Source organism: Nothobranchius furzeri, chromosome 11, assembly GCF_043380555.1.
Source record: "Nothobranchius furzeri strain GRZ-AD chromosome 11, NfurGRZ-RIMD1, whole genome shotgun sequence".
NCBI classification, from domain to species: Eukaryota; Metazoa; Chordata; class Actinopteri; order Cyprinodontiformes; family Nothobranchiidae; genus Nothobranchius; species Nothobranchius furzeri.
This window is the reverse complement of record NC_091751.1, coordinates 1,906,575-1,922,431: the sequence shown is the minus strand read 5'-3', so window position 1 is coordinate 1,922,431 and position 15,857 is coordinate 1,906,575. Positions and strand designations below refer to the sequence as shown.

The 15,857-nt window shown below is 43.4% G+C and overlaps 1 protein-coding gene across 1 annotated transcript in view; it reads right to left on the bottom strand.

Annotated features, from left to right (window-relative positions):
• The window catches only part of LOC107396335 (visinin-like protein 1), a 30,966-nt gene extending 21,291 nt beyond the window's left edge, over positions 1-9,675 (bottom strand). The window contains exon 1 of the mRNA XM_015976000.3: positions 9,516-9,675. The gene's annotated coding sequence lies outside the window, so the exon portion shown is untranslated. The remainder of the gene's footprint in view (positions 1-9,515) is intronic.
• Positions 9,676-15,857: the final 6,182 nt, after the last annotated feature.

Sequence of the window (15,857 nt, the reverse complement as noted above, 5' to 3'; positions counted from 1 at the left end):
AGTTTGACCCTTTCTGCTGGGGTGCTGATGAGCAGGCACCCCCGCCCAACGCCGAGCACAGCAACCCACCACCCCAGACCATAACCAGACGGCCAGATCTCCCTCCTAGCCTCCAGCCCCAGGAAGCCAAGCAACAACAGAGGTGTGCTAAGACCCCTAGTCTCCCTCCGCCTGCTCCAATATAGTGTTGTTGTGTGTTGATGAGGTGTATTCCATGGCTGTGGTGAGCGGGCAGTGCGGGCATTGTCTGGCCTATGCGTGTGTGTTTGCGTGGAAGGTTGTCGGTGGAAATGTATAAGGTGCAAATAAAATTGGGGGGCAGGTTGCCACAGGAATGCAGAAATGGGGTCCATACCCTCACTCCCTGACTTGTCCACCCCCCAAGGTCCTATGTGTATGTTTGTGTGATGATGTGAGGGAGCAGGAGGAGAGAAATATGCAGGGATGGAAAGGATTGGCTTGTTGGGCTTAGCCCTCCAGGGAGCCAGCTCCCCCACTGGCCCCAATAGGCACCTCTGTTGTCAAATTGCCACCCAGTGTCATGACTCCCATCCTTCACCCTCCTCCACTTCCTCATTATACCTTCATTCAGCTCACCTGGTTCCTCTCACCAAGCTCCAGCCAAGTCCTGCTTTCCCCAGCAACCTCTGTCAGCTTCAATCAGCTCCATTCATTCCACCTGCTCCTGTAATCAGCCACATCCCATTCACCTGCTTCCCCTGCTATAAAAGAACCAGCCATCCAGTCAACCGATGCCAGATTATTACAGCCCTGCCAGTAGTTCTCCAGCCATCCACCCTGCCTGATCTCAGCCTCCAGACCTCGTTTTTCTCCTGACCCCTGCCTTGCTCACTGCCTGCCATTTGGACCTTGCCTGTCTCTGAACCTGCCTCAGCCTTGCCCTCCAGGTACCTCTGCCTTCAATAAAGACTTTTTTATATATTTTTACTGTGTTGGCGTCTTCACGGGTCTTCAGAACTCGGTTCCTGACAGAATAATCTGGCCAAACTCTGACCCTACGCCGACACAGTACTTGGGAGTTTATTTTTATTTTTTTTCTCGACTTTTCATCTGACCTGACATGGATCCAGCAGAATCTTGGACTACACCAAAAACTCTCCATTACAGATACTATGGAGACCCAGAGACTTGCCGGACTTATATCGAAGCCTGTGCTCGTTGTTTGGACCTGGCTTCCTCAGATCATGAAAAGGTCTCGTTCATAATATCTAATCTGGGTGATGACGCCCTGGTATGGGCAATGGACTATATTTCTCTGCGTCCGTCCGGATCTGTGTCCTTCTGGGAGTTTGCCAGGGGTCTGCAGGAGACCTTTGGTCGTTGCTCGTCTCCTGTTCCTGTCTCCGATTCCACACCCCAAGAACATCAGGTCACCTCATCCGTATCCACTCTGTCTGTCCCGGTGCATCGGTACTCTCCTGCTCCCATCAGATCCGGTTTCCTTTGCCTTTCCCCTGTCCCTGTTGACGCTGTCTCTCCCTCCACCCGACGACGACGCTGGAACCATCGCCAGCAACCCCTGTCCAAACACCACCCGCCCGCATCGCAACCTGCTCTGGCGGTGGTCTCTGAGGACGCATTGCATCCTGCTCTGGCGGTGGTCCCGGGGGACGCATCGCATCCTGCTCTGGCGGTGGTCCCGGGGGACGCATCGCATCCTGCTCTGGCGGTGGTCTCGGGGGACGCATCGCATCCTACTCTGGCGGTGGTCTCGGGGGACGCATCGCATCCTGCTCTGGCGGTGGTCTCGGGGGACGCATCGCATCCTGCTCTGGCGGTGGTCTCGGGGGATGCATCGCATCCTGCTCTGGCGGTGGTCCCGGGGGACGCATCGCATCCTGCGCTGACAGTGGTCTCGGAGGATGCATCGCATCCTGCTTCGACGGATGAGGTCCAAGAGGCCCCGGTCCCGGCCCAGCCTGTCCAAGGGGCTCCAGTCCAAGGCTCGACGCCTCCAGGCTCTGAAGAGGACCTCTCCTGCCCCTGCTCTGAAGAGGACCTCTCCTGCCCCTGCTCTGAAGAGGACCTCTCCTGCCCTGCTCTGAAGAGGACCTCTCCTGCCCCTGCTCTGAAGAGGACCTCTCCTGCCCCTGCTCTGAAGAGGACCTCTCCTGCCCCTGCTCTGAAGAGGACCTCTCCTGTCCCTGCTCTGAAGAGGACCTCTCCTGCCCCTGCTCTGAAGAGGACCTCTCCTGCCCCTGCACTGAAGAGGACCTCTGCTGCCCCTGCTCTGAAGAGGACCTCTGCTGCCCCTGCTCTGAAGAGGACCTCTCCTGCCCTCAAGTTCCCCAGTCTGACGTTCCCCAGTCTGAAGTGTCTGTGTCCCCTCTTAGTCGTAGTCCAGTTTCCCCTCTTAGTCGTAGTCCAGTTTCCCCTCTTAGTCGTAGTCCAGTTTCCCCTCTTAGTCGTAGTCCAGTTTCCCCTCTTAGTCGTAGTCCAGTTTCCCCTCTTAGTCGTAGTCCAGTTTCCCCTCTTAGTCGTAGTCCAGTTTCCCCTCGTAGTCGTAGTCCAGTTTCCCCTCGTAGTCGTAGTCCATTTTCCCCTCGTAGTCGTAGTCCAGTTTCCCCTCGTAGTCGTAGTCCAGTTTCCCCTCTTAGTCGTAGTCCAGTTTCCCCTCGTAGTCGTAGTCCAGTTTCCCCTCTTAGTCATAGTCCAGTTTCCCCTCTTAGTCGTAGTCCAGTTTCCCCTCGTAGTCGTAGTCCAGTTTCCCCTCGTAGTCGTAGTCCAGTTTCCCCTCGTAGTCGTAGTCCAGTTTCCCCTCTTAGTCGTAGTCCAGTTTCCCCTCGTAGTCGTAGTCCAGTTTCCCCTCGTAGTCGTAGTCCAGTTTCCCCTCGTAGTCGTAGTCCAGTTTCCCCTCTTAGTCGTAGTCCAGTTTCCCCTCGTAGTCCTCGTCCACCAGTGTCCTCTGTCACCACACTCCTACAGTCCCGGCTCCTGGTTCCCCGTCACCGGCCCCCCAGACCCTTCTGGCCCTCCTTCCTGGTCCCCCTCCTCCCGCCCTGCTCTGGCCCTCCTTCCTGGTCCCCCTCCTCCCACCCTGCTCTGGTTTCCTGTGGGCGTCTGGTATCCGCCCTTGAGGGGGGGGGGGGGGGGGGTTCTGTCATGACTCCCATCCTTCACCCTCCTCCACTTCCTCATTATACCTTCATTCAGCTCACCTGGTTCCTCTCACCAAGCTCCAGCCAAGCCCTGCTTTCCCCAGCAACCTCTGTCAGCTTCAATCAGCTCCATTCATTCCACCTGCTCCTGTAATCAGCCTCATCCCATTCACCTGCTTCCCCTGCTATAAAAGAACCAGCCATCCAGTCAACCGATGCCAGATTATTACAGCCCTGCCAGTAATTCTCCAGCCATCCACCCTGCCTGATCTCAGCCTCCAGACCTCGTTTTTCTCCTGACCCCTGCCTTGCTCACTGCCTGCCATTTGGACCTTGCCTGTCTCTGAACCTGCCTCAGCCTTGCCCTCCAGGTACCTCTGCCTTCAATAAAGACTTTTTTATATATTTTTACTGTGTTGGCGTCTTCACGGGTCTTCAGAACTCGGTTCCTGACACCCAGGGCATGGAGACCCCAGCCCATCCTGCCAGGGCCCAAAGCAGCAGCATTACAGAGCCTCACGGAGTCCGAGGGCACCAACCCAGCCCCACCCCAGCAGAATATCTATGCCCATCCCTGCATTTTCACAACTTCCAGAATATATAAGACATAGGACATCCAGGATAGGTTGGGTCCTCCCCCTCCTGGACCTCCTCCTCCCCTGTGATGGGACAGCAGAGGAGGCAACGTCTACCCGAGGCCCCTGAACCCGGGCCAGGCACTGCTGCATGTTCCTGCCTTCTTCCCGGCAGCATAAATGTCAGGACCTGACCCCCAAGGCCCCGCCCAGATCCCCACACGAGGCCGGCCACCCCCAAACCCCGAGCCCCCAGGCCCCCACCCAGACCCGCCCAGGGGCAATGCAGCTGCCAGGCAGTGACCCATGGCCGCCGCCAAGACCTCCAAGGGGCCCCACTCACAACCGCCAGTAGTCCACCCCCCCGACGCAACCCAAGCACCTCCAGAGGGGGCCAACCGCCCCCCAGTCCCAGACACCCCCAGTGAACCCACCTCCAGGGAACATCCGGATACTCCAAACTCAGACCCTCCACCCCCCCCCCCCACATCATCCTGCAGGACAACATCAATGGTCCCCCATCCTCGCTATGTGATGGAACCGATCAAAGGAGCCCAGAGAGATTGATTTGAAGTGGAAGCAGAGGCTAAATCAAGTGTAATATGATCTAACAAAAGATTTCTATACTGGTTAATGAACAGAGTTTCTCTATTTTTCCAATTCAAGAGGATAGTTTTCTTAGCAATGCATATGGCAGTCAGAACCACGTGAACCAAAGATGTTGCAATCGGGACATCGTCCAGGTTTCCCAGTAAACAAAGAGAGGGGGTGGTTGGGATATGACATTTCAGACACTTTGACAGATCTTCACATACTCTACCCCAAAATTCCTGGACAGGTGGACAGGACCACAGTGCATGAATGTAATTGTCAGGAATGTTGTTTGTGCAGTGTGTACAGGTGTCAGACGACACAAACCCCATCTTGAACATCCGATGACCTGTATAGTGTACTCTGTGTAGAATTTTGTACTGAATTAATTGTAAATTGGAGTGTCTGATCATTTTAAAAGATTTTAAACAAGTTTGGGACCAGAAGTTCTGGTCAAAGCTGACTGATAGATCCACTTTCCATTTTTCAATAGGGATTACTATTCTATCGTCTATTTTGGACAGTGTCTTATATACTTTAGACAGTAGTTTGGGGGTTTGAGATTATAGAAGTCTAATCCCCCTGGTGGTGTTTGTAATTCTATTTTATTGATCTTAAATTTTTGTTTTACTACAGATTTAATTTGGTGGTATTCTAAAAAGTTATTCTTATCCGTTCCAAATTGGGAGACTAATTCTATTAAATGGGATGAAGTCCAATCCTTCATATATGTGTTCCAGGTATAGGATTCCTTTATTTTTCCAGTCCGGAAGGTTCATCATTTTGTTGTTTTGCAAAATATCAGGATTATTCCAGATAGGTGTGCGTCTGCATGGTACTAGTGAAGACTCGGTCATTTTAAGATACTCCCACCATGCTGTCAGAGAGGTGCTGATACTAATACTTTTGAAGCCTTCATGTTTTCTTATGCTTGAGCTAATAGATGCACTCGCTGATAAACTTTATAAATGAGTGTCTAATTTTGCTGTAGAAACGTGAAGTCAATAATTTGACATTTTAGTGTGTCTTACTTAAATTTACATATTCTGCCTAAGCTGTCAGTGTTGCGCTCTCTTCAAGTAAAAACTCTGCAGTGCATTTGAATTTAAATCTGCCATTGCTATTGGCTAAGAGGTACACTATGGTGTTAGCTGGTACATTCTGATGTCACAATGTTGTTGTGAGCCTGCATTTTTCAAACAGGAAGTGGGAGTTCAATAAGACTCTGGTAGGGGTGACTTGCTCTTCAACAATTTCGTGGTTTAGGTACGAACACACTGCTTTATGGAAATAGTGGTTTGCTGTGCTGGACTGCTGGTGGCTGAAATACAGGCTAGCAGTTAGCTTTTTCTAGTAGTTTGCTTTTATTGTTTGCATCATGGTGGATCTTGGAAATAAACAAAAGACACAAGCTCCTGCCTCTGTAGGAGGCTGTGAACATGAACACCACTGCACATACTTTCAAAATAAAATCACTGTAAAAGCCAGTTTCAAAATAAAAGCCATTTTGGAATTTTTGTGGAGAATAAACCATGCTGTACATAAAATCTCATTTTAAATTGACCTGAACATGAATGTCACAACTACAAAGATTTTTAGAGCAAAACTTACTTTTTATAAACATAAAAAGAGAAAAAAAATTTTAAAGTCATTGGAAATGAGATACCTATTCAGGCAGCTCAGGGTTTCTTTTTGCATGCTCTGATTTTCATCCACTCTTTTCTGTATAAAAATGACCAACAAATTCTAAACCAATTAAATGTGGAACACTGGTGTTGTTAGAAAGAGATCATCACTAAACATTTGTCAAAATTTTAAACGTATTGCTTTGTGCAGGTTGGTCACATTCAGTGCATCAAAATGACATTAAACTGCGTCGTAAGTAAAACACTGTTAACTCATATATATGAGGAATCATTTGATGGATTGTTCTGTTTATGAAAAAGGTTTAATAACTCCTTACTATCATGGGAGGCTGAGGGAAATTTCCCATGCTATGATCAATGCAAGAGTACTGATCTGTGTGTTGTGGAGCAAAAATAATAATTTATCAGCCTTTGTGTTGCTGAAAAAGAGAAGCTTAAACCAAAAAGATGGATATTAAGCTTCAAATAAAAATGCACAGCAGGTGTTAGAAACTGAAAACGGGACCATGTGGAATGCAGCTTTTGAATTATGGTGCAGCTGTGCTCAATTTCATGAAGGTTTGTGCATACCATGTGATGGACTGTGTCAAACTGTGAGTGGACACAACTTTTTGAAGCCAGTAAAAGACATCACTTCTGCTCTGTTTGACAGGATAGTGTTCATAATACGTTTTTCAACAGCAATCCCCAAAAAACTCTAGGTTTTATTTCATAGCTGATCACACACACACACACACACCTCTGATTTCAATCAGCTCTTGGGTAATAAAAGACGTGACCGGAGAGATGAATCAATCAGCCAAGGGGTGCTTGTGCACGTGTGCCATGTTGGCTTCAAGAAGAAAAACATTAAATACTCACAAAGTCAGCCATGCATGAGATAAATGCTCTGCACACCTGGTCACTATGGTAACCAGAGTTGGGAGGGACGATGTAGAACATGTAAAATACAAAAATATTGGTACAATTTCAAAATTATAAGTTTTTTTAAAAATACACAATAAGAAAGCCATGTGACCTAAATGTGTAGAATGGTTCAGAAAAACAGATATGCGATGCTAAAATGGCATGCCGAGCTAATACCTTCAGGTTTTCCCAAATATAATTGATACTTATAAAAACTAAAGTCGGATTAAATGAAGTCTACGAAATGCCATTCCAATTTTGTTAATCATTAAGATGCATTTTTATATAATGTTTGCTTTATTCAGCTGTAAAAGATCATTTCACTTGGTTTTCAAATTTTTGATTTGCGGACAATTCCAGAGGTGCCCCCAAGGGGTGGCCAAGGCCCTTCCTGGAAAAATGCTGGCCACCCAGAGAGAAGGCCTCTCTCACTTTAAAAGATCCTGTTTATTTTCACAGGAAACAGACATTAATCCTCTTCGATAAATAAATAAATTAATTAATTAATATGTTGCTGCTGCTCAAAGAATAGAGGGGTGTGCAATGCACAGCTAAAGGCTAAACACTCACAGTTACCACAAGGACCAACTTTTGTACCACCCTAGAAATTTCACTGGCCCCCCAATGAGAATTTTCTGGGTGCGCCTCTGGACGATCCACCTTTGCATCCCTCTGACCATGAATATGAGTTTTAGGACTGGCAAGTGTATTTCATGATTACAAAGATTTCCTTTTAACAGAGAAACTGCACACTTCAGTTTATACATCAAAATACAAACTCCAATTAACGCACCTAATTAAAAAGCACGTGGGAAAAATATCATACAAAAGACACATAAATGCAAATCAGAACCAGCCGGAAAACCAAACTTCCACTGGAATTGAGAAATCTCACCCAAACCTAGATGCTTCTCTTGGTTATATACTCTGACTCCAGCATGTCACTTCTAATTAAAACCCTCTCTCTGATCCCAAGTTTCCCTTTAAACTCTATTCATTAGCAACATAGCCACTGCAGCTTTATTCATGACAGAGCATACCATTTTTCTCTATTTCCTCCAGTAGGCGGTGCTAAATGACACTCTTCACCTGATCTGGGCACAGCTTGATTAATATCTGTTACTATTTCAGCTGGTTTTCCTTATAGTTGCTGGGTTTAATTAAAATATCAGTACATCTCTCAGGCTGCATTAAACAAAAGGACAAAAAAGATGATGAATGCTGTGCAGCCATGCAGGACATCAGGTCACCCAGCTGGACAAAGGCTTGCAGCAAAATATGACATGATGCATTGCCAGAGAGGAAAATAGGCATCAAACATAACTTAAATGTGGAAAACACACTCACTTACAAGCACAAACACGTACAAAAACACAGCAGTGGTGGGGAGCTTGTTGCTCCAAGCTGATATTGTACTCCACAGAATGGGAATCAATAGGTCTTTCCAGCTGTCCAGAGCACAGGATGCAGATGTAACAACCAGGGATCTGTTGCTCAGTCAGCTGTTATGTGTAACTCCAGCTTCTTTCCACTCACCGCTGTAAACTGCAATGGAGCTACGACTGCGTCTGACAACACTGCAAGGACTGAGTCATCAGTTCACCACTTGTTTAAGCAACCCAAGCTGTTACCTAACATCGAATGATTCTGTACGTGCAAAATGCAGCTTCTGCAAAATGCAGCTTCTGGGATGCTCAGAGGTAAAAATCCTGGATTCAAATCAGACTGATGCAGCAAAAAAACAAAAAAATTATTATTAAATTAAATAAATAAAAGCCTTTTTTCTGAGTTCATGTGTGTGGAAATAATTCATACGCCTGCGAAAGGGAATGCATATCCTAGAGCTCTGAGACCGTCACCCGCTAAAGACCAGTTAAAGGTCAGCAGCCAAAGGCGATGCATCCGCACTGATGTGCCCACATGGCCCAAATGCGTTTTTCATTCTTGTAAAAGATAATCTGGGAATAAGGAGAATTTTTACTACCCCATCAAATAAATGACAATAAATAACGATAAGTGACACGCACACGCCCAAACATGGTGTTGGATATATGTAGAAAACACTGTATACAGCCCCTGAAAGTGTACACACTCTCTCTCTCTCTCTCTCTCTCTCTCTCACACACACACACACACACACACACATCCATACGGAAAGCCAGTCCTGTTGATTGTGAGGGTCTTGATGTTGACTTCTGATTCAGCAAACACAAACAAGTCTCCTGGTTGGCTTGTGCCGTCCTCTCCTTTCCACACACACATCAACAGTAAAGAAACTATGAAGGGAAGAAAGAAGAGCATCTAGGAAGCAGACATAACCCATCCATTCGAATGCTAATAACACGTTTATGATCAGTGTAGCAGAAAGCATTTAGAGTGACTCGTTCACCTTTGAATTTGGTCGAGCTGCGTAGACAAGAGAGCCCGTTTCACTGAAAACACTGAACTCCACCTATATGGGATGTTTTTAAATGTCCTTAAGGACCACGCTGACAGTCACCCACTCAACAAGTGTGCACTTTATTCACCTTGAGTTGTATCCTCTAAAAATAAAGCTCTTCCATCTCTGCTCTGGTCATTACTTAAAGGCACATTTTAAATCTTTTCATAAAAGCAGAAGGTGATATAAATGATAATAATAAATGATAATAAAATGGAACAAGATGAATGTGCCTCACCCTGCAATGGCTGGAAATAGGATATGCTCCTTCTGACAGGAAAAAACACTTCCTGGGTAATCTCACGGCAGGATTTTTCTCCAGATCAGGTCCTCCCTCACGTAAAGCGACCTTCGAGTTTCACTCTCCTCTCCTTCTGGAAGAAGATGAATGAACCGCTGCGTCTCCCTTGCCAACACATTTCCATAAACACCGCCTCCGCTCCACCATTAGCCAGCTCTCTGTTTGGGGGTCGGACCTCCTTCTGATTGGACGGTGCAGCATGTTAGTAAGGGCTGAAGTTGGCTTCTGAGTGGGGATTCAGTCAAAGGACCATTCCACATTTTCTTTGCCCTTATCTTCAGATTCAGATCACTTCGTTGTCATTGAGAGAAGACGCATTTCTGGATGAAAGTACGAGTAGAGAGCTCAGTCCAATGCAAAAGTCCCAATAGAAAGGAATAAAAACAGGTTGAATGGATGAATTCATATTTATTTTGAATTTTAACAGTTTCTTTGTTGTACATTTATTAGTTTTCAGGGAGTTGAATCGAAATTGGAATGAGTTGAAGCTCAAAGCTTATTTTCTTCTTCTCATCTTAAAGAGCAAGTTCACTTGTTTTTGCAACACTCTTGCTGTGGTCTCTGGTTTAAATGAGTGCCTTGTGAGTCAATCTCTGGTGGGGGAAAAAAAGCTCTGGTGCTCCTATTTCAGGAACTAGAAGTGAGCCAGATCAGAGCTGAACAGAACATCGCAGGATTTCATCTTATTTCCTGATAGTCTGACATCTCGTCTCTGATTGGATAACGGTAAAGTGACTTTACCACTCACTGATGTCTCTCCAACGTTAGAGTTTTATCTCCGTGAATAGCACTAGCCTGAAGGAGTTCTGCCCTGTGATGGAGTTACTAACGGTTACCTTCTACTAGCAGCAATGTTCTCTGCTGTTCCCGGATGATAAACCAACAACAATCTTCCCCGTCTCGAGCTAAGATGGGTGAGCCCATGAATGTTAATTTTCAGTGTGACGTAGATCTGACTGGCTTTTTAATCCGAGGGTTTCTCCGTTTACTTTCCATCGCCAGCTAATGCATGAGATAGGAATAAAAGAATATTTTCATGTTCAGCCTGCATGTTAAACTCAGTTTAAAAATATTTTTATTGAATATTAAATATGGATGAAAATAATGTGTTATTTTACCAACCAGAGAGGTTTACTATGTCTACAACATCTATAAAAACGTATGTCTAAAACTGTATAACCACCTAATCTCTTTTCTTCAAAGGTGTTTGGCCCAAACCGCCTTTCGGAGCCAGCGTGATAAACACAATTTTCCTTTTCCACATATTACATTCTCCACCAGATGACAGCAGACATGAATAGGACGGGTATGACAGATTTCTAATGAAGGTGCTAATGCTAATACTCCATCTGGGCACTTTAAGGCCAGAAGTGGTCTGATGCTCATTTGCAGCAGTAGTCTACATGTGGCTGTGACACATATTCTATTGGATGTCTTTAGAAGTAGAAATTTCCTGGAAATTTCTGTCAGTGAAAACAGAAAAACGCAGTCGTGGTTTCTTCTCGTTATCATTTCCTCCTCAGATGTGATCTTCTTCACCAAGAACAGACATTAAGGTCTAGCTAGTAAATAGATTTATAATGAGATATACAGAATCTTCAGATTCTCATAATTAAGTTTGATTATTATTTCATCTAGGGATGCACCGATTCACTGTAAAAGTTAACCAACACCAGGAACCGATACCAATGCAGTTGCCTGAAAGGGGCTTCACTGTAACTTGTCATTTCTGTTCACCTAATATTTGAGTTTTGTGATCATTCCTATTCATATATTTTACTTTTTATCTACCTCACACGATTTTCCTGTTGAAAGCAGAGAAGAAAATTAAACCTGTATTCCAATTCACTGTATTTATTTTTTTGTATGGTAGAAGTATCGGTAATCGATATCGGTGAGTACTCAGACCCAAGTATCGTATCGTATCGGTTTGGGAAAGTGTGGTATCGTTGCATCCCTAATTACATCTATTGAGAATGCAGTTGAATGTGTTAAATAAAAAAGAAAACATTTTGTCTCCCTACAACTAATGACTTCCCTTCTCCCGTTCATGAGTATTTACCATCATGGAGAAATCTCTTAAGTTCATTAGAAGGAAGGTAAACCTGGACTTTAAAGAAGGCTTAGCGGGAGATGTGTGTTATTTAGATCCACACAATCCCATTATTATCAGTCAGATTACAATTTTTTAATAAAATTATGAATATCAATCAATCCATCCCTCTATGTACCTGTTCTACTAGTATCACAGTAAAGTTGGCATCTATCTCCACCAGTCACAAAGGATTAGGGTTAGGGTTAATTAGCAACCTAACCCATTGATTTACAAATGTCGATATACACTAACTGGATTTCTGAGCAGAACTTAATGGAATGCTACTGTAACATAAAGGAGTGAGGTGAAAATAATGGCAAAGTATTATATGTGAAATGTAAGTGCATTGTAAAACAATTCAGCATCGTATAATCACTACGTATGAGTATGAAGTTTTGTGTTGCTGATTTTCCCCAACACAGTCTCTGTAGAACTGTAGACTTGAAATAATGCTGTTATTATTATTCAAAAATGATTAATGAATTATAAAAAAGACTGATTAATTTATAAGCCAGCATTTAATACTGATTCACTTCATGCTGACTGTATATAAAGGACAGGAGCTGTAGATGAGGGACAGCATGGTAATAGCCACGCGGCACGAGTCTCTTGGTTGGGAATCATGTAACCTTCAGCACAAGGTTAACGTCCATCATGCAGCGCTCCTTTAATAGAGTAGTCTGTAGTGTGTGTCCTTCTATCCAAGGTTAGCGTTCAGTCTGACAAAGACTCAGATAATCACGTTAAACAAAACTTGACCTCTTTCAGATATCTCAATAAGTTCACATGATATTACTGTTGGTTTGCTGCCCAAGGAAAGCTGGTGTCAAAAATTAACACTCATTACTTTTCTTTTAACCCCTTAATATAATAAATAATAAACTACATTAGTTTTAAAAAGTTTTAAAACTTTGTATTGTCTAAAACAAATCAGTTTTATTGCATTATGTAATTATATAACAGTAGTAGACACGTGAATTATGCCAATAATGACTTAATGCTGCCGCATGGTAAATGTCGCTGTTATAGACAATTGTTTTAGGTCATAAAATACTTTTTCCATGTAAAACTATGAACATTAATTCATAGTTATTCTTCTACATTCATTTAGATACAGAATTTCCTGTGAAAGCCTTTGCACCATTTCGTCTTTCCCCTTTTTCACATACCATCGCTGTCAATGTTGCATTGTCGTTCTAATTTCCTCTGCATTTAGTTTGAGCAGAGGATCCATTGTTGTTGCACTTTTCAGCGGTGCAATGACGACAAATCACTAAGGCCATCAATCATCCGAAAAATTTAATCACAATTAATTACATATTAAATATCTGGGGAAAGCCATTGACTTCAGCCCAGAACTGCATGCATGGTTTGATGGACAGTCTCTATCACAAATACATTTTGCAGAAATTACATCTTTTTAACTCACAAGTTTATAACTTCCACCCTCGTATCACGCTGGTGTGCTCAGGGTCTGCCTTAATTAATGAATGCCTTAAGGCGCTAATAATGCATTAACTTTGACAACCTTATAAATTTTATTATATTTGTTGTGTTTCTATTTATGTTACAGATACGTTTGGTTTGTTTATTTCCCTATTTATAAAGATTCATGCTCCGTTCAAAACTGCTTTTGTTTTGTTATCATTTTTCCTACAAACAAACAAACAAACAAAAATAAATATGCTATTTTGCTTTTTTACGACCTTTTAAGGTCGTGTTTGGGGGGATTTTCTACAGTTTACATATTTTTTGTCCTGTTAGTACTGTTTCTCCTAACAAAACCACCTGCTTCAGTAGTTTTATTATATTTTTCTTTTGTAATAATTTACTTCTTCTTGTTATTGTATTTTCAACTGAGCTATTACAACAAGTTTGTCTAAATTGTGTCGATGCTGAAGGGAATGTGCAGACATGGTTGAGACTTTCTCTGTTGACGCATGTAGCTCACAGCAAGAGATCTTCTGCTAGAGATACTCTCTCAGCGTGAAACACAAGTGCAAAGGTGCACTGGAGGAAAGGCATGACACAAAAACAACAACAACAAAGAGGGTAAACCGGACGGTCAGGAACAGTTTATAACGCCTGTACTTTATGCATTTGATTCTAACCACAATTTAGAGAAAAACTAAAGATAAAAGATATAATTACAATTCTCGGGGAGGCAAACAATACATTCTTTTAGGAAAATGACCCTGAATAATTTGTGTTCAAGTATTAAATAAAATCTTACAGCCAAGCATAAAAACATCCCACCCTCCCTTTTCAATTTGTCTTTCTGCCCACTGCCCCCCCCCCCCCCCCCCGCCTACTGCCTCCATTAGAATATCTATAATTGAAACCACATTAATTGATTTAAAATGAATCTCCCTTACTCTAATTAAATATGCTTTATTGAAAATAGCATGAATATAGAATGGACCTCTCTGTCTTCTCATGTATAAATATTAATGATGCTCAGCAGCAGACCGTTGCCATGGGAGACAACCCACTGAGCACGTCCTCATCCTCTCATCCCTAAATTCTCTCTTTCATCTCTGCTGTCCTCTGTCCTCATCCCACCATTGGTCTGCACAATAAGGCAAAGTTCTGTCTTATCCCATGTCCCTTTTATCTATTTAATAAACTGGTACCTTGTAAAAAATATATAAAAGAATTTGTTTATTTTACCCTAAAACTTGAGGAGATCGCTGAAGCTTCATGTTGAAAGTGTGTGAGTGAATCTACGGTTGTCTTTCAAACTCTCCACAAGCTATTGACCAATGAACAACGTCATGGACTCGCCGCTAAGGATGTCAGTTAATGAGCTAGTCCATGCACCATACGCTGTCAAAGAAGATGCATATGCATCATTTTTCTACACAAGCACCGCCATCTGCTCTTGACTCAACGGAAAGCCCAAGTCCAAATATTCCCAAGTTAAAGCCGAAGATGTTTCAAACCAGCAGATGCCATCATAGTAGTTCCGCTCCGTCGCATCATTGATTGACATTTGGGGCTGGGTATTTTTTCCCAGTATTTATTGCTATTTAAATGTATGTATTGTGATGATGACATGATGAAAAAAATCATTTTTTTAAAAAGTACAAATAAATAAATACACCAGAAATAATGTCAACAGGAAAATATTAACAAAAAAAAAAAGAAAATGAAAGCAGGAATATTAACTAAACCTGAAACTTTCACAGTCCGTTTCAAAAGGAGTAGGAGGAAACCGGTGCTTATTAAATCCTAACCTCATCCTGTATGAACTCTCATACAAATAATTTTGCAATTAACGTTGTTCTCCATGTCACAATTACACATCCCACGCACCTAGTCATGCTTCATGTACAGCACAGCTCCCACACCAGCCGACAGTGTGCTTTGTACTCTAAACTTTTACAATCATGTACTTTTGCACACAGAGTGAAATATTTCAAGCCTTTATTTCTTGTGTTTTTGATTATATTGGCTTACAGGTAATAAAAAATTTACATCAGTGTTCCAGAAAATTTGAATATTGTAAAAATAAATAATGGATTGGAAACTAATGATGTCACACTCTAGTCAACTAATCAACTCAAACACCTGCAAAGGTTTTCTGAGCCTCTATATGGTCTCACATTCAGTGTCAGTGGGCTACACAATTATGTGGAAGACTGTTGACTGGACAGATGTCCGGAGCATACATCCACGAGGAGAGGAAGCCACTAAAGGCCATCGGTAAAGAAGCTGGCTGTTCAGAGACTGCTGCAGCCATGCATACTCCCAGAACATTGAGTGGAAGGAAATCGTATTAACGCTGGAGGCCCTGGTCTCATGGTCACGTGTCACCACTGGTCTTACCAGGCCGACACCGTAAGTGTTGGGTAACGTCCGTGAAACCCGTTACGCAGCAATTAGCCACCTTTATAGATGACGGGTGCATTTCCACCGGCCGCATAGTAACTCCTTTTGGACGTGTCCCAGAAGCGCAGCGATACGTCGCCTCGCTAAGTTCAAGCCTCTAAGCTTTTCAGCTACCAAGCTGAGCAGTTCAGATCAGGCCAGAAAGGAAGTCAAACATGAACGTGGTGTCAAACACCTGGAAACTTTCAAAATAAAAGTGACAAGCTGATTTCCAGTTGCTTAATTAGTAAAGACAAAAATTCATTAAGTGTGAAACCTTCATTGCCGAAGTAAACGGAACAGAAAATAAACCA